The sequence below is a fragment of the Ambystoma mexicanum genome, chromosome 4q (genome assembly GCF_040938575.1).
Source record: "Ambystoma mexicanum isolate Mex_15411 chromosome 4q, UKY_AmexF1_1, whole genome shotgun sequence".
Taxonomy (NCBI): Eukaryota; Metazoa; Chordata; class Amphibia; order Caudata; family Ambystomatidae; genus Ambystoma; species Ambystoma mexicanum.
This window is the reverse complement of record NC_090928.1, coordinates 1303443263-1303470699: the sequence shown is the minus strand read 5'-3', so window position 1 is coordinate 1303470699 and position 27437 is coordinate 1303443263. Positions and strand designations below refer to the sequence as shown.

Genomic DNA, 27437 nt, shown 5'->3' with positions numbered 1-27437 from the left:
ATGCTCTGCACTCACCAGGAGCTTCAGAAATATCACACAATATTAGTTTTTCTTCAAAATGCTGATTGTGTCAGCATTTTTCACAGGCCGTGTTGTGACCGTTATGCAAATATTCCCTCCTCTGTAAACTGGTTTCCATACATTCTACAATAAGGTGCCACAACTTATTATTAGTATGTGGTCTCCCTTATCGTCTAAATCTACAGGGATTACCTGTCAGGAGTCCTGTGTGGCTTCACTCTTATTGTGCTGCCTTTCTTTTAAACATGGTGGCTGGGTGACTTCTGTGTCCTGGAAGGATACATAGACTTATCCTCTTCAGTGTTGCCATATACTGTGCATGCTTATATTAGTTTAGGGTTGCTGATCGCTCCTGAGCTTTGTAACATGGACCCCCCCTTAAACCGCATTATGCCCATATCCATGATGAGATAACTGCAATGTGAAGATACCTGTGGCAGAACACATGTGACAGATCCCTGCAAAGGTGCTGGGCAATTTTATGGAGGTTTCGGTAACCCTCCCAGATACCTCCTCTGGACTCAGTTTCACACAGTGACCTGTGGCACCTGCCCACCATGACCTCCACATCCTCCACTCCTAGGCTTAATCAGTGAACACCCTTAAATGTACTTTCTAGTCCTCCAAATGTAGGTTAGATGTCCTCCTAACACAATCTGTCCTTTTATTAAATTGCTGACCTGATCAATGGGGTTAGTGCAGGAACCCATCTCTGGTGCTTACCTTCTGAGGCTAGAGAAGTCCTGAACTGTCCTACCTTCAACTGAAACAGCCCCTTCTGTTGTTGGGTATGGCCTGTGCTAAACAGTTTAGGTCGAATTGATCGAAAAAAAAGGTTGAAACGACCAAAAGTTCTAAAAATGCTACCACCAAAGGATCGAACACCAAAAGTTTGATCCTTTGGTGGTAGCATTGAAAAAAAACGCGGGCTGAGGAGGTGTCCCCCGCATTGCCCCGCTCACTATACCGTATGGTATACCTTAAGGTATAGTGAGCGGGGGCTGCGGGGAACAACCCCGCAGCCGTCCTTTTAAAAAAAAAATGAAAAGAAAAGGTCCCTGCAGCGCCGTTCCCGATCACGGAAGTGAAAGGGAACAGGAACCAGCGTGAAGATGAAGGTAAGTGGGGTTTGTTTATATTGGGGGTGGGGGTGTGCTGAAGGTGTGGGTGGGGGGTGTTAGTGTGTGTGTGTGTGTGTGTGTGTGTGTGTGTGTTTTTTCTCGCAAATTATCGGGGCTGAAATGTCCGAAAACAAAGTGTTCGAACTTTTGGTCATTCGATCATTTTGCCTTCGGTAAAATCACTGGATTCTGCTAAACATTGAGCCTTTTTTACTGTTCTTCCACAACTCGATCTGTGCCTTCGTCCAACATATAATTCTAAAAAAAATTACAAACTCAACTTCCTTATAAAAGTAAAATATTAATTCTATAAAGAAACACATTTATTGGCTTTGTCAAAGTTTGTTAATATTTTCAGCTTATCAGTGGTCCTTGTATTTTATTTATTTTCTTACATGGTTCTTTTTTGCTTGCCACTTTGATGTTTTGTTCCATTGTACTTTTCTGTATCTTAAAGTTAGTCGGTTTCTTTTCATAGACAAATCGTGATGAGAATGTAAGTCCTTTCTGCGCCGGGGAATGCTGGCATTATGTTCCATTATGTAAGACAAACATTTGATACCTTTAACCTTCGTGGGTCCAGTGCAAAACTATTCAGGCCTCTAGATTATTATTTGGATACTGTTGTGGGAATAAACAGAATGTAATGAATGATATTCATATATTAAGGCTAAGCAATTTTACAACCACCTTCTGATGTCCTTTTATATTCGATGCCCAATCAAAGTGCTCATCAAATTACATGCACTGATCGTGTTTCTCCCCAGTATGGATTCTCTGATGGGCTTTCAGACTTGCAGAGTGACGGAAGCTTTTCTTGCACTCGGTGCACTTGTAGGGCCTCACCCCTGTATGGATCCTTTGATGACTTTTCAGACCTGAAGTGAAAGTGAAATTCTTCTTGCACTCTGTGCACTCATAGGGCTTGATATGATATGGCATTTATAACGCGCCTATACACAAGTGTTTCAAGGCGCGACGAGGCAAGGGGGGGAAACAAGGGAGGACAGACAGCGATCCTACTAGGCCAGGTGTCAATCAGATCGCGCAAGTGCATGGGAAGGGGGTATAGGAAAAGTGCGCAGGGGGGAGGTAGAGGGGAAAGTGCAGTACATGGGAAGTGGAATAAATAAGACACATAAAACAGCCAGCTAGTGGCAAGTGCAAGGAAGTGCAGACGTAAGTGCTGTTAAGGGGACTGGGGGATACAGAAAAACGGTCCCCAAGTGCAGGGGTTGCCAGGGAGGCAGTGCAGGTGGGTAATTGATGGGCCCTGGACCAGACATCAGAAAAGGTGGCCAGGTAACCAGTGCAATTTCAGTCAGGAATTCAGCAAGAGACGGGAGGAGAGAAAGCAGAAGCAAAGAGGTGGTTCTTCTCGAGTTTCAGGGAGGCAGGAAGGCTGTTCCAGAGAGAGGCCCCTGCCGAAGAGAGTGATCTGCCACTAACTCTTTGCTTGGAGAAGCGGCTGACCCTAAGGGAGTTGGAGGCAGATGAGCGAAGAGCTTGAGGAGGAAGATATTTAGGAAGAGAGAGTTGAAGGTATTGCGTCCCCAGTATGGACCCTCTGGTGATTTCTCAGCACTGAGGAATGATTGAAGCTGTTCTTGCACTCAGTGCACTTGAAGGGGTTCCACCAGTACGGATCCTCTGATGACTTCTTAGGTGTGAGGGTTGCGTAAAGCTTTTTAAGCCCTCTGAGCACTCATAGGGCTTCCCCCAGTATGGATCCTCTAATGCCTTTTCAAAAGGGAACTGAGGTGGAAGGATTTCTCACACTCTGTGCATTTATAGGGCATCTCTCTAGTATGGATCCTGTGATGCCTTCTCAGATGTGAGGAGTGACTGAAGCATTTACTGCACTCCGTACATTTATATGGCTTTTCACCAGTATGGATCCTATGATGGCTTTCTAGATGTGAGGGTTGTGTGAAGCTTTTCTTGCATTCTGCACACTTATAGGGCTTTTCCCCAGTATGGATCATAAGATGCCTTCTTAGAAGAAAGGAGTGAGTGAAGCTTTTCTTGCACTCTGAACAGTCATAAGGCTTCACCCCAGGATGGATCCTCTGATGCTTTACCAGAGTCCCCGGGAGAGTGAAGCATTGTATACAGTCTGCGCACTCATAGAGCTTGTCCCCAGTATGGATTACCCGATGTCTGTACAGATCTGATCCACAGGAGAAGGTTTTATCACACTCTGTGCACGTGTATTGTCTCTCTTCCATGCTGGACCCCTGATGTGCCCTCGGCAGTAACACTGTCACCTTGCAGTGTTTTCCAGATCATCTGCATCCATAGGGCTCCACCCCAGTATAGATCACACAATAATTGTACGGATTTCTGCTTTAGGGAGATGCATTGCTCACACTCCCTCAAGCTCAGTAGGCAAATGATTTCTCCTTTGTGTGGATCCTCACATCTATCATGAGGGGGAAGTGCTGGATAAAGCACTTTTCACAGTAGTCACATCTGCGGGTTCTCCTTTTCATGGGACACCTTTGGGGTCTTAGTAAGGTGTACGTCTCTGTGGCACTTTCCCCACATTCCCTACAGGCACAGGGTAGTTAGCTCTCCACCAAGGCTGTCAATTTCCTCATCTTCAGTGGACAGGTGTTTTCTGTCTTCAGTGGCATTTCTCATTCTCCTCTGTATACCCAATCTTCAGTGTTTATTTTCAGGCTCGAGGTTTTGTAACCACTCTTTCTGTTGAAGGAAGCAGAGGGTTCATGTATTATTTTGTGTCATTGTATAAGCAACAGGCAATTCTAAGAAGTCAGGCAACAAAATAATATAGGTAGTAAAAATATTCCAACAATATAGGCGCCTGCTCCTGTAGGGGGAAAATTGAAAGGAAATTACAGACTGGTGTAACTAGAGCACACAATGCTGAAGTAGTACCTTGTTGTGTTCATATATTGTATACCTTTTCTCCAACCATGAATAGAAAGTGTAGTTCTTTACTGCATTAAAATGCTGAGGTACTTTAATGAACTCTGTAAACAAGAATTATGGAGCCGATTGAAATGCAAAGCAACATTTCAGATAAATCAATAATATTAGCATTCCCTGCAAACAGTGTGAAGCAAAATGCGAGAAAACCAAAGAACTGGTGCCTGTTTCTAAATTTAACTGGAAAGTGTTGCCTTCTAGTCTCAAATAAAGTACCCCATTGCACACGATTTTTCTTCCATTCTACAGTGTATTCCATCCAAAGCAGGATGAAATAATATCAATTGTGAGAAGAGATTATTTACCTGGCAACAGTACAAGTGCCAGCACATATTATGTTTACAGATTATGGAAGGAAAGTGCTGTAATACAATTATAAGTGAAGATGTACATGTTAGCATCACACCAGAAATAAGTTGCTGTATTTAATCGGAAGTGCAATGAAGGGCAGTTTTGGCAGTGGACCCTGACTGTGTGGCGTGCCTTCCCTGCTATTACCTTTCATGGAAAGCTTGGTGAATATCGGACTCTGGCTAGTCTTTCCACTATTTCCTTGGTTATATGACACCATCTGCAGGATGCCCGGGGGTCGTATTCATAAACTCGCACACGCGAGGAAGCGCACAGATGTGCAGTGAAGGACAATTTTGCACTTCTGAAGTTGTAGAAGTTGCCCAAGGCTGTGGTTCGTGTCCCGGAATCAAAGTGGCGAGTGACTGCTTTTGGCTTGCCAATTAGTAGTATGCCCTACGAAGTAAGGTATCGATGCAATCTGCGGAACCCAATCTAGTCAAGGACACAAATGGTAACATGGGGTCAAGTGGATCGTGCAGCGCTATGCCCTTAAGCCACAGCAAATCACTGTCTGCTGTCTCCGAGGTCCATGATAGCCAAAAAATCATGAGATATTTTGGGAAATTGCCTCAGGTCTAACTAGAGGGCCCTGGCTAGGCTCGAGGAAGTGGGAATTGTACCTAGCATTGAAAGATCTGGTGGTGATCCAGTTCACAGAGTGGAGTTTCTGGGAATAGATCTTGTGTTCGATATTTTCATGTTGCCGCCGGCATTATCACAGGAATTGGCCAGACAAGCAAGTTTGGCGCTCGATCCAGGCTAACCCCATGTATAAGAACTGAGAATGAGAAATGCCACTGAAGATAGAAAACACCTGTCTCACTTACTAGTCCACAGGATCTGTCGTCCAGGTGGCCAAGACACGGCCATCGCTATTGGATTCAGTTCCTGGGGGTGGACCAGTGGGGGAGGGTCACCTGGGCGAGGGGTCTTCAGGAAGTGGGACACTGAGGGTTGAGACGCGGTACCCCTTTCCCGGTAACACCTTTTCCTCATGTAGGATATTTAGAAGCAATACCCCACCACCCTTTTCCACACAAACACTTTCTTACACTGTAACAGACAACGGACTAACACCAGAGCCGTTTGCCTGACATGTCCCAACACATGGGTCAGGCAGAGTCAGGCAATTGACTATAACCACGCACACCTGATGGCCCTATACCTTCCCCACAGGGATAAATGGTGAAGCACTAAAGCATACTTCAAGCAAGGCCAAACGCATGAGGAGACAGCTACACCAAACTGGCAGTACAAATGGAGGATGAATACCTGGAAGGATGACAAAGGGGGAATTGCCCTTGCCCTTTTCAACTCAGACCCCTAAAGCCTCTGAAACAGAAATAATAAGACCAGGAGTTACAGCTTGCGTGTGGAGCAGCAGATGTCAACGGTACACAGAGGCCTCCCGCATTGATAACACAGGCGGAAAGGCAAACGGGCTACGTGGTATTATCCTTGGCTCCGGAGATCAGAGAAGCCAATGGGTTCAGCGCAGTCGGTGAGTCGGAGGAAGCTGATAGCAAAATGAACTGTGTTGAGCCCAAGGTTGCAAGTAGCAATATTTGGAATGCAAGAAATTTACAACAGAACGAACTGTGTGTGTGTTTGAACTTTAAAGAAAGCACAGTTGAGGTCCAGGTGCAGAGGGGTCTGGCGCCATGTGGGTGCTCATTTGAAAGTCTCTGACCGGGACCTGTTTTGATACTACAAGAACAAGAAGGCCCTAGGAAAGGGTGGCGTAAGGTGTCAGCGTGGTCCTACAAGGGTTATGTCAAATCCTTTGTACAATGGAAAGTCTCTGACCCGTTGCCAGAGGAAAGCTAGGGGAAGAGAACCCTGCTTTACAATAAGATTGTGAACTGTGGAATGTGGCAAACGTGAACCCGACAGAGGTATGCTGAAGAAAGGAGGTAGAGAACCCAACAGAGGGAGGCCAAAACTGCAAGTTGGAGACTAATACACTTGTGAACCTTGTGTCGACAAGAGTGAACCCGGCCGAGGGTGGTCGACAGTGAAAAGTTGTTCAAAAGGCCATTAGGACTCTAGAAAGTTGTAAGCTGCACTTGAAAGGCCATAGTGAACCTGACAGAGGGAGGCCCGAGTTGCAAAGAGGATCCGAGCCCGGCGGAGGGAGATCTAGGGGCAAAGAGCAATCGCCCTAAAGTACAAGGGTACTGAAAGAACTTGTGTTTATTTGTTTTTTGAGCAATACATGAGCTGTGTTAAAGAAACGTTGTAGTGAACCCGACAGAGGGAGGCCCAAACTTTGAAGAGGATACGAGCCCAATGGAGGGAAATCCTCGGGGCGAAGGGCAATCACTCAGGGTGCAAGATCAGCAAGAGAGCTTTTGTTTGTTTGTCATTGTGAAACACCACAGGCCTTCTAAGGCAAGAGACTTTTGCAAGGAAGAGTCTTGCCTCTGAAGGTTTTGATATTGTTGACCTGGAACTGTCAACCTTGTGCTGACAAGGCCAAGGAGTGTTCTGTGCTCAAGAGTCCCGCCTTGTCTGTACTTCAAACGTGGGGAAGAGAGACCCTGCCGTACCATCCTGACTTATCATTTGGTTAACACTTCTTTCTTTTCTAGTGAAATTATCCCACACTCTTTTTTTAATTTCGAAGTAAGGCTTGGCCCTAAAAATCGTTTTTTAGTATAGGCCCTTTTTATCTGACAAGACGCCACTAGGACTGCCTTATTATTTGATGGTCATAGCTTGCTCCCATCTTAGATTTAGGTTTAGAATAGGCGTTTATCTCACCCATTATAAAGTTCAATTAACACCCTTGAACTGTGATCACTTGTGTCTGTCTTTACTGTTGCCACCATGAGTTCCTTACACTCCCCAGCTGTCGGAAGACTCTGCAGCGAAATCTCCCGATCTCTTTGGATGTTTGGGCTCTCCTATATCTACGTCTATGCAATCCTTGGAGTGTACCTACTTTCGTGGGAGGTGCACACCTAATGTGGAAAATCCATCTAGCCCTTTTCTGAGTACCCATGAGAGAATGGGCCTCATTACCTATTCGGTGGTAACCTGCCGATGCTACCGGCGGGTTGCCGCTGAACTCGTAACACTGTTTCCCCCACCTGATGTCCCGATACCACCAGTACATTCCAAGTCCCAGCGGCCTGGGACATCAGGTGGCGGAAAGTCTAAGATCCCATTCCCATGGAGTCCAATGTAACCCATAACACTGGATCCACCACATGGCTTCCCGGTGCCACCAGGACATTACAAGTCCTGGAAGAGTGGGAAGTCAGGCGGGAGATCTTGTAAGTCCCCATTCCCATGGAGTCCCGTAGGAGACCATGGGAATGGTGGCACAGAACCCCTAGCACCGTCGCTGACGGGGACGGTGCTTCCATAGCAACTCTGCCTGCCGGGGCCGCTGCGCCCAGCAGGTTCAGACCTGCTGGGCGCAGCGGCCCTGGCATGCAGACTCATAGTGTGGTGGTTCCGGAAACAAGGGTGCTGGTAAGCTTACCGGAAACAAGGGTGCTGGTAATCTTACTGGCACCTTTTTTTTCCAGACACCACACTTGTAATGAGGTCCTATGTCTTTGCTAGCCAGTCATTGGCCAATGTTTTCATTGCCTCTTTTAGCACAGAGACAAAAAATAGCGATCATGTCATTTTAGCGTGCCTATTCAAAATACTATGGGGGTAATTCATAGAATTCAGCGCACAAGTGGCGCACGCGGCTGGCGCACAGTGTGCGCGTGTGGCTGTCTGCGTGAGCCGCGTGCTCCAAAATCCATTTCTGCGCACAGCGTATTTATGGATTTTAACATCCATAAACAGCCGTGGCGCAAAGTGGCGCAGCGACCCTGCAGCTGCGCCACTTACGTCCCCAACCCCTCCCCGTTCGCCATGAACAGCGCACAAATCCCGTACATGGCGCACAGGCCAGTAGACCAGCATACAGACTCCCAACCACGAAAACGTCTGTAAAAATCCCTGCGCACCCCTCCGAATACACATATCGCGCTGCGTGGGAAGTGTTACACGTGATTGGCCCTGTGCGAGTGGGGTACGTGTATTTCTGGGGTGCGCGGGAAGTTTTAGACGTGATTGGCCCTGTGCGAGCGGAGTACGTGTATTTCGGGGGTGAGCGGGAAGTTATACACGCGATTGGCCTTGGGCGAGTGGGGTACGTGTATTCTGAGGGGTGTGTGGGGAGTTTCACACGCGATAGGCCTTGGGCGAGCGGGGTACGTTTATTCTGAGGGGTGCGCGGGGACTTTCACACGCGATAGGCCTTGGGCGAGTGGGGTATGGGTATTTCGGGGGTGCGCGGGAAGTTTTACACATGATTGGCCTTGGGCGAGTGGGGTACGTGTATTCTGAGGGGTGCGCAGGGAGTTTCACACACGATAGGCCTTGGGCGAGCGGAGTACGTGTATTTTGGGGGTGTGCTGGAACTTTCACACGCGATTTCGCTGTCTGAGCGGGGTACGTGTATTCTGAGGGGTGCGCGGGAACTTTCACACGTGATTTCGCTGGCAGAGCGGGGTACGTGTATCCAGTCTGGCATGCAGACTCATATTGTGGTGGTTCCGGAAACAAGGGTGCTGGTAAGCTTACCGGAAACAAGGGTGCTGGTAATCTTACTGGCACCTTTTTTTTCCAGACACCACACTTGTAATGAGGCCCTATGTCTTTGCTAGCCAGTCATTGGCCAATGTTTTCACTGCCTCTTTTAGCACAGAGACAAAAAATAGCGATCATGTCATTTTAGCGTGCCTATTCAAAATACTATGGGAGTAATTCATAGAATTCAGCGCACAAGTGGCGCACGCGGCTGGCGCACAGTGTGCGCATGTGGCTGTCTGCGTGAGCCGTGTGCGCCAAAATCCATTTCTGCGCACAGCGTATTCATGGATTTTAACATCCATAAACAGCCGTGGCGCAAAGTGGCGCAGCGACCCTGCAGCTGCGCGACTTACGTCCCCAACCCCTCCCCATTCGCCATGAACAGCGCACAAATCCCGTACATGGCGCACAGGCCAGTAGACCAGCATACAGCCTCCCAACCACGAAAACGTCTGTAAAAATCCCTGCGCACCCCTCCGAATACACATACCCCGCTGCGTGGGAAGTGTTACACGTGATTGGCCCTGTGCGAGTGGGGTACGTGTATTTCTGGGGTGCGCGGGAAGTTTTAGACGTGATTGGCCCTGTGCGAGCGGAGTACGTGTATTTCGGGGGTGAGCGGGAAGTTATACACGCGATTGGCCTTGGGCGAGTGGGGTACGTGTATTCTGAGGGGTGTGTGGGGAGTTTCACACGCGATAGGCCTTGGGCGAGCGGGGTACGTGTATTCTGAGGGGCGCACGGGGAGTTTCACACGCGATAGGCCTTGGGCGAGCGGGGTACGTGTATTTCGTGGGTGTGCGGGAAGTTTTACACGCGATTGGCCTTGGGCGAGTGGGGTACGTGTATTCTGAGGTGTGCGCGGGGTGTTTCACGCGCGATAGGCCTTGTTTGAGCGGGGAACCTGTATTCTGAGGGGTGCATAGGGGGTTTCACACGCGATAAGCCTTGGGCGAGCGGGGTACTTGTATTTTGGGGGTGCGCGGGAAGTTTTACACGCGATTGGCCTTGGGCGAGTGGGATACGTGTATTCTGAGGGGTGCATGGGGAGTTTCACACGCGATAGGCCTTGGACGAGCGGGGTACGTGTATTTCGGGGGTGCGCGGAGAGTTTCACACGCGATGGGCCTTGGGCGAGTGGGGTACATGTATGTTGGGGGTGCGCAGGAAGTTTTACACGCGATTGGCCTTGAGCGAGTGGGGTACGTGTATTCTGAGGGGTGCGCAGGGAGTTTCACACGCGATAGTCCTTGGGCGAGTGGGGTATGTGTATTCTGAGGGGTGCGCGGAGAGTTTCACACGCAATAGGCTTTGGGCAAGCGGGTTACGTGTATTTCGGGGGAGTGCGGGAAGTTTTACACACGATTGGCCTTGGGCGAGTGGGGTACGAGTATTCTGAGAGGTGCGTGGGGAGTTTCACACTCGATAGGCCTTGGGCGAGAGGGGTACGTGTATTCTGAGGGGTGCGCGCGGAGTTTCACACGCGATAGGCCTTGGGCGAGCGGGGTACGTGTATTTCAGGGGTGCGCAGGAAGTTTTACACACGATTGGCCTTGGGCGAGTGGGGTACGTGTATTATGAGGGGTACGTGGGGAGTTTCACACGCGATAGGCCTTGGGCGAGCAGGGTACGTGTATTCTGAGGGGTGCGCAGGGAGTTTCACATGCGATTGGCCTTGGGCGAGTGGGGTACGTGTATTCTGAGGGGTGCACAGGGAGTTTCACACGCGATAGGCCTTGGGCGAGTGGGGTATGGGTATTTCGGGGGTGCGCGGGAAGTTTTACACACGATTGGCCTTGGGCGAGTGGGGTACGTGTATTCTGAGGGGTGCGCGGGGAGTTTCACACACGATAGGCCTTGGGCGAGCGGGTACATGTATTTCGGGGGTGCGCGGGAACTTTTACACGCGATTGGCCTTGGGCGAGTGGGGTACGTGTATTCTGAGGGGTGCGCTGGGAGTTTCACACACGATAGGCCTTGGGCGAGCGGGGTACGTGTATTTCGGGGGTGCGCTGGAAGTTTTACACGCGATTGGCCTTGGGCAAGTGGGGTACGTGTATTCTGAGGGGTGCGCAGGGAGTTTCACACACGATAGGCCTTGGGCGAGCGGAGTACGTGTATTTTGGGGGTGTGCTGGAACTTTCACACGCGATTTCGCTGTCTGAGCGGGGTACGTGTATTCTGAGGGGTGCGCGGGAACTTTCACACGTGATTTCGCTGGCAGAGCGGGGTACGTGTATCCAGTGGGGTGCGTGGGGTGTTACACACGTGAATTGCCAGTGTGGGTCCTCCCAGGTGTGCCCTTGACCCCCTCCCCAGCCCGTTCAGGCAGCCCACACCACAGGGGACTACCCTGCACCCCTGGTCATGTCCCGCAGGCAGCCCATCTACCATGGGCATGCCCCCAACCAGCCCACATGTCACCTTGCACTAGTGATCACCAAATCATGTCCCTCAGCACCACCACTCACCCAGCATTGAGGAGCACCTGCCAGCAGGCCCGACTCATGTCCATCAGCACCCCCACCCACCCAGCATTGAGGGCCACCTGCCAGCAGGCCCGACTCATGTCCATCAGCACCCAACCCACCCAGCATTGAGGGCCACCTGCCAGCAGGCCCGGACTCATGTCCCTCCGCACCCCCATCCACCCAGCATTGAGGGCCACATGCCAGCAGGCCCCGACTGATGTCCCTCAGCACCCCCACCCACCCAGCATTGAGGGGCACCTGCCAGCAGGCCCCGACCCATGTCCCTCAGCACCCCCACCCACCCAGCATTGAAGGCCACCTGCCAGCAGGCCCCGACTCATGTCCCTCAGCACACCCACCCAGCATTGACTCATGTCCCCCCAACACGTCATAAAGATGCACAATCATGGGCCTCATGTGCACCAAAATCCCACAGCACCCCACCCCAGTCTCGAGAGGCAATCAAGTCTCCAATCCACCCCACACTGAAATGGCTTTTCCATGACACAAACCGTAAGTCAACTATGTACATCAAAACATGTCCCTCACAGACACACCCTGGGTGCAAGTGATTGTCTAAATCTACTTTATCACATGCAGTAACCCAATGAGCGAATACCACGCATGGAAGTAAGAAACAAAAATGTATTAAGAACAAAATGAATGAAATGAAATGAAAGCATAAAACATATTTCAAACGATGAAATGAAATGTATGTCTGAAACATAATTAAAAAAACATATGAAGAACCAATCCAAAGTGATGGAAAAAAACATGTGTCCAATCTCATGGTCCACTAAATGAAATCCAAAGGAAACGTAAATTGAATAATCCATTGATCCATGGTGATAAAATAAAATAAAATCCTCACATGATCCACTGTTCAACTATGTACACAGAGTTCATCCAGGGTCCATGAGCCCAACAAAAGAAATGAAACCTATCCAAAAAACTACCTAAGAAAAGAAATATATACAAATGTGTGGGGCATAGTCCAAACACCCCAAATCAAAGAAAAACGTAAATGAAACCTAACACTAAAAACTATATACAATGGCGGCGGGCTAGTCCGACGGCTCACTTTCCGATTTCCCGGGCCAGGGCATCATCGAACTCCTGCTCAATGTCCTGGAGGCGGACCTCTTCCATGGCCCTGAGGGTTCGCAGGGATGATGCCATGTTGACCTCCAACTCCCTGCAAATTGCCTCGAGGCACACTGCCCGCCTCAGTGCCCTCCGCATGGAGTTCTCCGCCCTGACCATTGTAAGCCGTGCCTCTTCTGCCCGCTGCCGCTCCGCATCAATGGCCTGGCCCAACCCCGGCCACACGGAAGACACTTCCAATCCTGGGTCCTCCTGCCCTCTGGCCGATGCCTGCCCCTCCGATGTTGAAGGCCCCGAGCCATCATGGCTCCCACCTTGTTGCTGCTGCTGCTGTGCCTGTGCCTGTCCCCTGGCTCTTGCTGCCTGCACGTCCTCCTCCGGCTGGGATGCAGTTGTTGTGATGGCCCCCCCTGCTGGAGGTCCGACTCCCAACTGTGGCAGGGATGTGTCCTCCACCAGCCTGGCCGCAGGGTTAGATGCAGCTCCACAGGGATCCCAGGTGATACATGGGTGGGAAGATGGCATGGGGGACAACTGGTGCATAGGGGGTTCAGGTGAGGAGGGGGTTGGAATAAGGTCCAGCATATGGAGGAATCCAGCCCTGGTGACTCGTCCCAGTAGGTCAACACGGTCAACGAGGCATCCGAGATGACGTGCAGTGTCTTCACGAAAACACTGCAGGTGACCTTGCATGCCCTGTTGACGCAATGCCATCCAAGCCAGGACAGGCTCAACCCGGTCCCGGCTGGGATGCCATTCCGCAGGCAGAGGGAGATTGCCACGTCCGCAGGGGGAGGAAGGCCAGTTGTTGTGCGCTCATCCCCTCCCTGAAAACGGGTCTGGACGTAGGCATCCCTGCTGGTGCAGGATGATGCAGTCACAGGAACGGGGACAGGATTACACACAGGCACCTCCGCGGCGGCCTGTGCTGCCTTCTGTCCCTGCCCCTGCACTGCACCACTAGCACCAGTGGAATCCCCACCTCCAGACCCTGTGTGTGTCCATTCCACGGCTACCTCCTCCACCAAACCCCCCATGCCATCTTCCTCCGTCGGACCCTGTGGGGTCTCAGCTGCCCCTTCTGCTGCCGAGGAGTCAACCTCTGACCTCTGCCTCTTGGACATACCATTGGCAGCTGCGGCCTGGGATGCGGCACCATACTCCTCACTCCCCGACGAGATGACAACCTGGGAGGGGAGCCGGGCCTTGCGTCTCCGGCTGGTGGTGCGATCCCTGCCGCTTTGCTCCACAGCACCCTCTCCGCCCTCTTCATCAGTTGACGCTGCAGACAGGGAGAGATAGAACACAGGCATCAGGGCACTGTACAATGGACTGATACACACATGACAGTTGCACATGAGTGGCAGTGTAAAACTACAGACATGGCATCACACTCCCCAACACACATGTCATTTCAACTCACACACATGAGCAAATCAACAGGAATCTTGCACCAGGCAGCACCGTCCATACACAAACAACAGCACGAGCAGCCGAAGGTGAGCCTGAAGTCACATGCAACACGGGGAGTGCCTAACACATGCACACATGCCACCAGACTGACATGCATCTGTACATCTCCACCACTGCAGTGATAATGTCACCATCCATGTCACATCTGGCAATCAGCCTCCTACATGTCAGTGTCACATGCATCCATGTTGCATCAGTGTTGCACACTTGTCACATACACACACATGCACATGTACACAGTGCAGATACATGCAGCAGGAACCTACATCTATGTGTGACACCACAACCATGCCACAGTACATACACATATTTTTCACATGTGCGCACCCACACATGCATTTGCCCAGCATGCTTGCCAACACTTACACCATCGATGTGTCTCACACATGAGAGGAATCACATGTGGCTGGTTCACGTCCCTGTACATACGCATGCATACATGGCCCTACAAAGACATATGTTGAACCTGCACACTCCTGGCACACCACAACACGCACAGTGTAAAATCAGTAGGCATGTACACTTACCGCTCGACTCCAGACGGGTCTGCCTCTCAAGGACCTGGATGTGGAGCGCTGGGTGTATACGTTCCAGGACCCTCATTTGGATGGTGGTAAGGCGGACCTGGCACCCCTTGCCATCCGCTGGCTTCAAGAGGCACCGGGCCTTGCTGAGGTTCCTGGACCTGAAGTCCTCTGAGCGCTTCCGGACGTGTTGAATGTCGTGGACTGCCACCTCCTCCGCGTTGATGGCAGTCACGATGTCCATCCAGATCCTCTTCCGTCCTTCATTGTCGGCGCGCAAACTTCCAAAGAGGGCATCATACTGCCCCAAGACATGCTCCACTAGGACACCAACTTCACTGGCACTGAAGCTGGTGGCCCTCTGCCTCTCTGGCTGGGGGTTGCCAGTGGTGCCAGATGGTGTAGACATGGCAACCCCAGAGGCAGGTGCGGGTGGGTGTAAAGACTGGTAGGGGATGCCTGTACTTCCCTTCTCTATATGATAGAGGAGAGGCACAGAAGACCCCAGCCAAGATTCTCTATTACGGTAGCAATGGACGAGCAATCAAAGCCTAGCTTCTCAGAAGGTGATGCAGGCTGGTTCTTAAGTACAGTGTAGTCCCCGAACCCCCACAAAGGAAGGTCCACACACTGTATTACTGAAAACACAGTCTTTATATAATTAATATTCAAAGGTATGTACACGATCACAATAACGCACTTTGTACTCGGAAATCAACAATGATAAATATATACAATTCTAAGGTGGTACCACCAATGTTATCGAATCTCATTAAAGTGCATCAACTGTATGGTTAAAATGTCACACAGATCAATAACTAGGACACCAGCAATAGAAATAGGAAGGAACGTAAGATGGTTTAAACAATAGGCAGAATGCTGGCCCCGTTACCTAGACACAGTTCTGTGTGGAGATCCCCCCACCTGGGCAACCTGTAAAATAAAGATGTATAGCACAAGCCCAGTCCATATATTGTTCAATAGCCTTATTTCCTCCTATTAAGGTTTTACCCCCCCAATGAACCTGGTGGAGTAGAGTTCTCCGAAGATGCGTCGACCGATCCTTCTTGAGTGACTCCCTTTAAAGCAGGAACCACGGCTCGTCGAGAGGCGTCGAGGAACTCGGCGTTCGCTGTCGGGGAATCGACGGCCCTTCTTGAGTGCCCTCCCTTTAAAGCAGGAGTCACGGGTCGTCGAACGTCCGACGGTGAACAGGTGGAACTACGGCAGGGAAGTGGCAGCTTTGTTCCTAGCGGTGCTCGTCGACGACAGAGCGTTGGCGTCCTGCAAGGAAGAGGCGTGCAGGGCACCTCGGTGACGATAGTTCGGGACCGCAAAGAGATGATGAAGAACTGTGGCCCAGCAAGGGCGTCGAGTCATCGGCATCTCTGTGGTCCTTAGGTGGCGGGAATCCCACCGGCGGATGCTCCTCGGCGCGTCGACGGTCGGGTCTTCTCCAGCGGGATAAAGCGGGCGACGATGCAGACGAGAGCGTCCGATGATCAAATGAAGTTCTTAGGCAAACGGGAGCACGGCGGCTCCGGTCAGCGACGGTGGTCATCGACAGTGGCAGACAACAGTCCGAGTGCTTCTCTTTGAGATTCCACGGCAGTCCCCATCTCGGTTCGGCAGCCTGTCGAAGGTATGTCTACCAGGGAGCTTTGGCAAAGAGGTCGCCTTACCAGGTCCTCTCTGGGTCAGTCTTTGGAGACACAGCAGCTTTCAGATTGTGAAGGAGAGCAACAGCAATTCTTCTCGTCCAGCAGGGCTTCAAGGTCAAGCTTCAGTTACTCCAGTTACTCGTCGTAGTGGACTTCAACTTCTGAACACGATTCCTAGCAGTGAGAGGTCCCCAGATATACTGTTGATCTCCCCTTCATTCCACTGGGTCACACTCAGGCATCCAATCACGAATAAGGGCATTTATGCAGGCAGGCAGCCAATCAGGCACACAAGGTATTCAGGCCATTCACTTCTCTCCAGACACTCACAACAAGTTATATGTATTGGGACAAGTACCGAGCCATTCAACACTCCAAGCTGCATTCATACCAGTTTCGGGCAGGGCTGTCTCAGTCATTGTGTCAACCACCAGATACTAGACATCCACAACACAGAATGCATATTCGTCACACACTCTATTCACCCAGGTCCCACCCACAGGAGGTACCCACAACATACATCACCGGGAAAGCTCCAGCTAGTCTGGCCGGGCCTTCACAACAACACCATATATGGCACTTCCATCCAACAGCCAGTCAGGTGGAAGGGACAGAGTCAGGGCTTACCAGGACTTTGGGAAAACAAGGAAATGGGTGATAGAAAGCAAGAGGCCGGAGGGGCCATTTTGTTTTCCATCCGGAATCAACTGATCCCAATGGCAGGGCCGGGGTATCCCAAAATGGAGGATACTCCGCACACCTGTCAAATTCAGCATGGAGCTGCCACCAGCCCATGCCCTGCTCTGCGGGCCACCCACAGGTGCCCAACAACATATACTAGGGGCACAGGGTTGCACCCCCAACGATGGGTGCCATAAGGGTATCCCACGGGTCCGTTCACCAAACCAAAGGAGAGAGAGCTGCACCGCCAGGAGTCCCACATGGACTCCTGCACGGAAAACACGACAGAACACATGATAAAAAGCAGTAAAGGACAAGGATAGGGAGGCCCCGTCCCTCCGATGCATTTCCAGCATCAAAGACGCCGCCCCAGACTGAGGTGGAGGGTGCCTAATCTCCCACGGGATAGACACCCTCATCCAGACAGTCAACATACCTTCTTGAAAGGCCATCTGCATTATCGTGATTCTTCCCTGGTCTGTGCTCTATGGTGAAGTCTAGCCCTTGCAGGCTAATGGACCACCTGAGCAGTTTCGGGTTCTCACACTTCATCTGCATAAGCCACTTCAGGGGACATGGCCGTGGTGACCAGGGAGTAGGGGGACTCCAGGGTGTCCAGGGCGGCCACAGAGGGGGAAGAGGCAGGGGTGCGCCACTTGAGCACAATGTTGTGCCATGTGTCGGTGCAGTCATGCCACCACCCCCTGTGGTTCCGGGGGATGCAGCTCCTGCATCGGGCACTGGCACCCATTTGACCAGGCAGTCCATTCCATCGACTGCCACGGGCCCAAGGGTAGTGGTAGCTGCAGGTGCAGCTGTGGACACTGCCACCCAGGCTCTGGGTCTGCCAGCGCAGGCTGCGTTGGCACTTGAGGAGCCCTTGGTAGATCTCCAACAGGCCAGGAGGGAAACCATAGGGGCAGGCCGGGCTGCTCAGACCAAGACACGTGTCCCTGGGGCAGTCATGTCATCTGCTGCCCCGAACAGCCGGGTGTTGGCAAGTGCAGGGGCAGATGCACCCAACAGCACCCCGGTTGTGAGTCTGCCAACCAGGACCGTTGCGGTCAATGACCCTGCCACAGCTGATGTTGCTGCGCAGGTTCCATTAGTGGGCACCCAGCTGCCACTGACACAAGTCAGGCCTTTGGTCATCCCTCCACCTGCCACTCCCTTGGCTCAATCCACCGAACCCACTGGCCATACTGGTCAGGGCGGCATTAGCCAGCCAGGGTCTGCGCCACAGTCCAAGAGGAGGAAGGTTGCACCTGCAGCACAGGCTGGGACCCCACACACAGCCACAACCTCCTGCACATCGAGGAAGAAGCCTTTCTGTAAGCAGGAACTGGACTTCCTCGTGGACTACGTGCGGGGCCACAGCCGTGACATGCTAGTGGGTGCCAATAGTCAGACTACGGCTGCCCAACGTGACACCCACTGGAAGCATGTTGCGGAACATGTCAGTTCATTCGGCCATGAGGTGCGCACGGCACAAGAGTGCAAAAAGCGTTGGAATGACATCAAACGCAGCACTAAGGCTAAGCGTGCCTCTAATTACAACTTGACTCTGGTGACTGGCGGTGGGCCTGCACCAGAGGAGGAAGAGCTCACTCAGCATGAGGCTCTCGTTGCGGAGTTCATACCACCTGAATCGGTCGAAGGAGTGGGAGAGATGCCGGACTTTGATGCCCAGTCCAGTGAGTGTTGCTGCGTGTTTGCTGAGGACATGTGTCTTTTACTTGTGTGATGTGTTGTGCATGACTGCCACTACATGTCATGTGTACATGCTTCTGATGTGCAAGTAATGCAATGCTTCACTGATGCATGTCTACTCTGCTGGATGGTGGACATGTGGAGCAGATGGGGACTGTCCCATCACCACTATTGTACCCTACTCATATGCTGGTCACCAGGATGCCCCTCAAGTCCATGTTCCAGCTCACTGGACCTTCTGCATGTAGCCTGGGGTGACCTTGCTCTCAGCCCTGGGACTATGTCATAGCATGACTGACGTGCATGTGTCCTCTGCCTGCATGCGGGTACTCCATGTAGGCATGCTCCCTTGCCCCTCCACCCCCCTTTGCACCCCAATTCCACCTTTGCACTGGTCTGCTTCAATTTTGCTGTTAAGTACTTGCCTGTTCATGTGTCCTGTATACATGCTAACTTCCACTAGCCAATCTGCCAGACATATGCTGTGGGGTACATCCTTTGTACTTGATGCAGGGTGTCTCACTTAGACTGTGCAGAGGTCAGATGCCCTGCAGGGACATGAGTGCCCATGCATGCTCCATGTGGATTCCATGCATGCCCCTATGTGTTCTTGCATAGATGATCATTGTAGTATGTGTCCAGGGTGACTTACATTGCATGGCATTTCATCAGCCTTCCCATGGCCACTGTGGCTCAGTCCTACGTCGCACACATGTTTAGGGTGTGACAGTCTGTGTGAAAGGGGCCCCTAGGGGTCCCTCGTGCTATGGAAACAAGGCAATAACCATACACGAAAAGATGCGCCAGACACGAGGTTCAAATTCCCAATGCTAGGGTTTATTGCAAGCAAAAGATAGTATCCATTGGCCAATTCTGATCTCACGCCCCGCGACGTGAGTTTCCTAGACCTCGAGGGACGCAAGAGAGCGAATTACGTACATCAGTTACTTATATACAAAATGCATATCATACAATCAGCTATGTCATGTTTAACACCCCCCTTTATTAAGTTCCTTTGAACTCGGGATGACGATGGACATATCCGACGAGCATGACGATTTTGACACTTTCGATGTCTATTCTAGTAACAATGTGCAATTAGAAAGTGCAGAGGCATCTTTTAGTTGTTGAACAGAACACGGTGGTTCTGTTCTTGGAAGAAAGCTGCACACGGGGGAAGAGCCACATTCCAAGCTTTGCTATCTATGAGGTACTATTCGTGTCCTGGGAGCCGACACGTTCTAAAGGGTTTTGCGAAGGGGGGCCGTAAGAAAAGCATAATTCAAACCTTTAGCTGTATTATTCTAACATATTCTACCATCGTACGAGACTGGCTGGCAGCTGTGAAGTGATTAAATGCCCTGCAGCTTCCTCCCAAGGTTACAGAGAGGGAGCGTGGGCATTCCTCTCTGAGCTACTCATGAGGAGTTTCAACAAACTCTTCAGTCCCGCGACCTTGTCCTTTCATATTCAGACAACAATGTTAACAGTTGAGCAGAGTAAGCAGAATCCGCAAGAATTGCAAGCTGCAAAGCAGTTTTTAGACAGAAAGCAATGAGCAATGGTTAACAAGCAAAATGGCGATTCTTGCTACATTTAAAATGGTTGCTCGTTGGTCAAGCATAGCAGTTTATATTTCTATAATTCGGTGCATAAGACGGTTGGCCCACGGCCATCAAGTTACGCCTATCATTCAAATGAAGGGTATTGATTTTTCCAGATTGACATGTGTGGCTAACAGGCCTTAGCCTGTTTCATGGCCAATGACTCTGTCCAACTGGTGTAGCGTCTTCTTCACACGTGGGTGTACTCCAGAAGTTTCATCATGTGTCCTGCTTACTGTCCCATCATCATCTGCTGTGTTGTCACTTGAATCACATGATGCAAGTGATGCTAGTCAACACTGTCTGTCAATACACAGGTCTCTGGTCATCCTTTTGATACCATGCAAGGTATCCCTGCATTTGCACTTGGGGGGAGGGGTGGTTTGCTTGTAGCCATGCTACCCATTGCATGCACATTGCACGTGATGGCTGAAGTTGACCTTGCACTGCCTTCACATTTTCTGATACACATCATGAAGTACTTGTACATGTGGATAGTAAGTGACGTACAAAAGTGCTGCACTGCATCGACCCACTTCAGAGCGATATAACTAATCACAGAAGCAATGTCAAGTTGACCCACCATGCATGGCAGGTTCTCTTTTGTGTGTGACATGTCTGCTTCATGTGTCTGGTGTCTGTGTGATGTCTATGTATGTGTGTGTTCTGTGCTTCTAACATGTGTACTGACCTTTTTTCTCTCTACTTTTCAGATGATGATGCAATGGAGCCAGAGGATGGTGTTGTCATGCCAGGCACAGGGTTGTTATCACTACAGCAACCCGGCACAAGTGGGGGTCGTGGGGTGGTAGGCCACGAAAACCCACATGTGCTACAGTCCATCTTGTCTCTGGCTGGCAATGAGTCCAGCCCTGATGACCACTCTGACGTCCATGTTGAGTTGGATGAGCATCAGGTCCATATGTCAGGGGTGAGTGATTCTGATGTGGGCCTTCCTCTGTCCGCAACACCTGCACTGAGGGGTCAGACAGTCTTGGAACCTCTGCCTGTGGTGGATCGGGACGCAGGGTCACCCTCCACACCAGTCACTGATGTGCCTTGGCCATCATGTCAATGGGGGCATGTAGTCGTGCAGCCGCGGGTGGTGCCAACACAACAAGGACACCCAGTTCTTGGGTCCCACAGGTGTCAAGTCCAGCAATGCAGTCGCCGCGCGCAACCGCTGTATACTGAGTGGGCGCAAGACATGACTGCCAATTCTGAACGCCAGGGGGCAGCAATGGAGAACATCGCTGTGAGTATGCAGCGTGTGGCCCTATCCGTGCTCCCCCCTGCTAGGCAGGTGCTTCTCCAGCAGCAGGCGGCATAGTCCACGGCCCGCTCGCTCAGGCTGGGGATGGCGGCCTCAGACAGGGCACGCCAGGCTGAAATGGTGTCTTTGCGTCGAGCAATTGCTGCTCACGCAGAGGCACACATGGAGGCCCTGAGGGAGGAGTATGCTTCCCTCAGATCCACTCTGGGTGTCCTTCTGATGTCCCAGAGGGAGCGGTCAGAGGAGAGGTTTGCGCAGCTTGAGCGTACCATCTCGGCTGAGCTACATGCTTGCCGGGAGGTGCATCAGTTGTCCAGCCAGGCCTTGCAGGAGGAACTCCGTGTTACACGTGTTACCTTGCAAGAGGAAGCACGCGTATCACGTGAGGGTATACACGCATTTCACCGTCGTATTTTTCATCGCATGTTTTTTCATCGCCGTTTTTATTTCGAAAAAAAACTCATTGTTTTTTTTTGGGGGGGGAGTTAAAAAATTAAATAAATGGTTGTGGGTGTAAGGGAATAAAAAATGTAAAAAAACAAAAAAAAGGTGGGCTTGGGGGGGTAACCCCCCCCAAAAAAAAAAAAAATGATGAGTTTTTCGAAAAATAACGGCGATGAAAAAACCTGCGATGAAAAATACTGTGGCGAAATAACGTAGAACCCACGTGAGGTCCTGCATGCAGACCTACGTGTCATCGCCTCACAGAACCAGGTTCACTTGTCCGGCAGACTTGCTGCCGACGAGGGGCAAGCTGCGGCTAGCCATGGTCAGGCTCCTGTGCCACGTCCTCCTTTCCAGGAAGAGCCAGACTCGGAAGACGAGGTATCTCCCATGGAGGTTTTTATTCCTCAACATCATCGCATGTGGGTGTTGAGCAACACGCTGTACCTCCCTCCTCCTAGGTGCCCCCCCCCCCTGGTTGTACGTGGCCATTTTTGATTTTTCTTTTAGTTTAGTTAGTTAAGTTTCTATTTGATAGTTAGTTTAATTAGGTAATGTAGGTTTTTCATAGTTAGTGTAATTAGTTAATATAGTTTAAAATTGCTTGTCTATTGTGATTTCATCTGACGGTGTGGTGCTTTGTGGCTTTTGAAAGCATCCACTGTCTGTTCCAGCTGGGCTCTTTAGGCTTGTCTTGTGTATGTGTTTGCAGCTTGGGGTCCTGACTCACATATGCCACTCCTGCTTCCCTTATCCACGGGCTCGCAAGGATGGTTCGGTATAACAGCCTATTACACAAGGGCTTTGGACTGTCATATCTGTGGCATGTCTGGTGCTGTCCTACTTGTGTTAACACCCCTAGTGGGGATGATTGGGGTGTAATTGTCCACTGTTCTTCTTTTGCTAGATGGGGGGTTTCATGATTCATGTGTACATTAATTGCTATACATTGTGTAGTATGTTTCTTATCTTTACTCTACATGTGCTTGTTGCAATTCATGCTGTAGATAGTGTCTACCACACTTTGCCTGTGAAAGTCGCACTGATGGTGTGATTTCTGATGTACGTCTCTGACATGGCCCAGTAATGAAATGCCTGAAGAGACACACACAGGTGATTTCAAAGCAGTAATCATGTGTTTCATGCCCTTTCTGCAGGGGGATGAGCCTCCAGGCCACCTTTGCCAGCAGACATGACCCATTGGATGTCTGGAAGCTGGACACGTTTGGTGGTGCCGACATGTGCATGTGTGCGCAAGCAGAGCCACAGGGATTGCACTCATACATCCAAAAAAAGCTGACGTGTTTCAAGGGACTCCAGGCAAGGTGAGCAGCACAGGGGGGCCACACCACAGCCAACCTTCCACCAGGCCAGTTGCACATGCATGCTGCACAGGGATTGCAGACATACATCCTAGAACTGCTGACGTGTTTCAAGGGACTCCAGGCAAGGTGAGCAGCACAGGGGGGCCACAACACAGCAAAGCTTCCACCAGGCCAGTTGCACATGCATGCTTAATAGCAGAACTGACAGTGAGCTTGGACAAATATGGGTGTTGAAGCACATAATACAGCTGAGATGCGTTGGTGGACTAATGGCTAGTTGATGGGAAAGTTGTCTGGGGCACCTGAAGGGGTAGTGACACATACACTCCGGTCGACCATGGTCCATTGAGGCAGTTGTATTAGCCATGTAGCGTTCCAAGACATGGAAAGAAGCAGCTCACAGGGACAGACAGCGAGGGACAGACTCGTGTGCAGTGCATTTTATTTCCATGTAGAATTTGACACATGCACTACCTACTTCAAAAGACAGAACGTAGAACACACGGCACTACGAACTAGCGTCTTACCCTAATGTGGAAGGACAAGAGTTGCAATGCACCGTCAGAGCGCTGAGCAACAGTATAAAAAGGGAAGATGGACTGTGTTCAGAAAGACTAGACCAGGTAGAGCGTTAAGCAGCGTTTGTGGGGGAACATTAATGGTGCTGTATGCACCACTTCTTCCACAGTCTCCAGGAGGGGCCAACAGTGACTGGCCTTTTGTACTGTGGTCATACTGTGTGGTGCTGGGTGCACTTTATATTCACATTTTCTTTCTTCTGTTTGAATTGATTCAGTGACATTGTGCTTATGATAGTGATTATACTGGGGCACATGGAACTTTTTCTCAATTGCTTTGATGGCATTTTGTGAACATTAGTGCACTGCAAACATGACAGAAGTTGCGATTGCTGGCCTCTGCACATATGCAGAAATGAAGCTTTATGCTTTGGCACCTTGGACCTCTGACACGATCTCGGGTTGGAGAGAGGGGATAGTTTCCGAGCTAGATAAGGAATCTCCTGAGCAGCTATGCACAGAGGAAGTGTGTAACAAACCTGCCCATTAAGGCTTTCCTATGCCGAGAATCACCAGGGTCAAACAGATTGCGCAATACTTCTGGGTGCAAATGCTTGGTTTGCTTTACACAAGTTTGTCGACCTTAGAAAAACAAAAATCTGAGCTCATGACAAGATTGCGACATGAGTTTGCTGATATGTGCGAGACAGTCCTTTAATCAGAGAGTTTGAAACGGGGTGAGCTGCGTGGGGAGTTACAGGCCAAGAATGATGCTGCAAACATGCAGCTGGCACAGAGAGAGAAAGAGACAACTGGCTGAGAGTGAAGAAGTCGTACATTTCAAAACGATTCTGGAGGACGTTCGAAAGGATAGAGACCTTGCCTTATCAGAAATGCATACAATCTGCAGTTGATTTTAAAATGAAAATTATAGAAATCTATGAGATAGCCAAGCTAAGGAAAGAAAACTCTGCACTCTATAATGAAAAACAAGAACTCCATGCACAGTGTAGGGAAATGAAGAGACCGATTTCGAATTTCAAAAACCCAGAGCTGTTCTCTAAACCCTGAGAGCAACAGGGCATTAATTTCTCTGAAGCTGGGTCAAGCCACAGACTGGGAACTCTGCCAGCTGATGTTCACTCGGCAAGAACTGGCTACACGCCAATGCTCGGGCTGAGTCTTCTTGCTAAGAGCAGAGAAAGGGGGCAAAAGTGAGGTACCGTGCAGTGCACTAAAAATCAGGAAGAGTTTGATCAAAACGTTCAAAAAAGATTCAGGTATAAGCATCGAGGAACACCCCACAGCTGTCATTGAACTATGTCAGACGTTAGCCATCCCCAAGGCTCAATATACCAGATTCTTTCACCTCACCATGGACCCCAACGTCATACGGAGCTTAAATGAACAGGCGAATTTATCATGGGATGACTTTGAAAGACAAATTAGGAAACAATGCTCGCAATATCGCTACATTCAAGATGCCAAGAAGATGGCATACACCATGACCACGTAGATAGAAGAATCGCCATTCCAGCCTTTTCACATTTTGATGTGACCTGTGACATTCATTCAGCAGAATTAAAAACCACTTCTTTTTTACAGCCTGCAAAGAGAGGTATTCTCCCAGCTTGCACATGGGTTCACTAGGGAGCGAAGCTTAGAGTGGATTCTCGAACAAGCTACTAAGATCTATGAGGTAATTTCTCATGAGAAGAATGATGGTAAGAGTAAAGAATCCAAGCAAAAAGATGAAAAATCTATCCCGGCAGCCTTAGAGATATAGGGCCTCATTACAAGTGTGCCGGTCCGGTACCAACGGTGCCGTTAAGCCTCCCGGCACTGTTGTTACCGGACTGGCACACTCCGAGTCTGTGGGCGGCTGCTGTCCCGCCCGCCAGGTCTGTCCGGGTGAGCGGGCTGGCATTCGCCCAGAGCCTTTCCGGGAAGCACCAGCACTGTTATTAACGGTGCTGGTGCTTCCTCATCCCCATTCCCATTGAGTCCTATGAGACTCAAATGGGAATTTACATTTTTCGGGCACCTGACTTCCAGGAACACTGGGATCGTCAACCCCCGGTGTTTCCGTGGATCCAGCCACCGGATAAATGCACGAGTCCGGCGGCAGCCTGCCGGTTTTATCAGCACAGCTACCACCAGACTCGTAATGAGGCCAAAAGTCTGGAAAATGTTTTTGGAGACTGCTCAAATAAAGAATGACACACCACATAACCAGAGGGGCATGGCCATGCAAGGGAAGGCAGCACCATCCCAGGCCACTGTTTTTCAATCCGTAGACCCCAGCCACAGAAGTTCGTACATTAGTCCCAGGTATGTTGACATTTCACCAAGGGTGGGATTTCGCTATGATATGAGGGGGCCTAATAACACCCAGAACCAGATGTGTACCGGGCCATAGCAGGCATTGGGGGCCCAGGGTAGGCTTGATTCTGCCACAACGGTATATGGCAATCAAGAAAGGCCAAGGTATGTAGATAGATTAATTAAAAATGGAAATCAACAAAGGGGACAGTATCAGTCAAATGAAAAACAGAATGTAACGTATGGCCCGCGCCCTTATGGTCAGTCCTCTCCATGGGTAGACCATGGACAGAGGACGACCTCCACCTCCTCTGTCCCGGGAATTCAGGGGAAACAAACAAAAAATCAGTCTCCTATGAGGATCCAAAAGAGCCTGATCAAATTTAATTCAACCAATACTGGCCTAGAACACAGAGGGGTGGGTTTAGGGATATGGACAGATTCCAGTGCTTAGAGGCACACGTGAAAACGTTGGCTGAGCAGATAGGAAAACTGTCTGTAGTGCAGAAACTGCAGCTGAGTGAGAGGGCAGAGTGTCACATGAGTGACATTGCACAGAACAGCGACAAATGACTACTCAGCCAGGCTTCCCATAATGAATGCGCAAATGACCGTGAGCCACCATTACATGAACAAACCAAAGTGCTTAACAATTTAAAACTAAGGAAACAAGCAAATGATGATGACATAGGAAGTAAAAATACACATAAGAAGGGAGTGTGTTTTGATTTAGAGTTGAACCAAACCATTCATTTATGTGAAGATGAGAGAAAAAAAAAAGAAATGCACAGGAAGAACCCAAGAGCAAAGGGTCAGAAGACACTTTAAGATGAACACGCAACATGACATGGATTCAATAATAGGTAAAAATAGAAAATCAAATGGTAGAATTGCCTGACAATTCTAACAGTGATCATATCTTCACATAAATGAGAATGTTGCAAAAGAAAGGTTTGGATGAGTTCCCCGAGGAGTATTTCGAACCACAGATGTTCCATGAGGCAGAACTGACAGGTCTGGTACAAGAAACAGGTAAGCTTCACACACAAGAAGCTGATGATGTTCTGCCACACAACGGTAATGGAAATACAAAACACGTTTGCACCAGAGTGGAGGTAAGTGAAAAAGATCCAAATGATGGGGAGAAAGCAAAAGAGGAAGGGGGTGAGAACACAGGTGTTACCGATATAGAAGGGGGGCAATCAGTGGCAAAGATCCAAATGAATCCTCAGGGTAGAAATGCAATGTTTTTGCACTTGTAGACACAGGCGCACAGGCAA

General features: G+C 50.1%; 1 long non-coding RNA gene across 1 annotated transcript in view; it reads right to left on the bottom strand.

The window, feature by feature from the left end:
• Positions 1–1464: 1464 nt before the first annotated feature.
• LOC138468412 (uncharacterized) overlaps positions 1465–27437 on the bottom strand; it is a 44738-nt gene continuing 18765 nt past the window's right edge. The window contains exon 2 of the long non-coding RNA XR_011268262.1: positions 1465–3848. This is a non-coding gene — a long non-coding RNA (uncharacterized lncRNA). The remainder of the gene's footprint in view (positions 3849–27437) is intronic.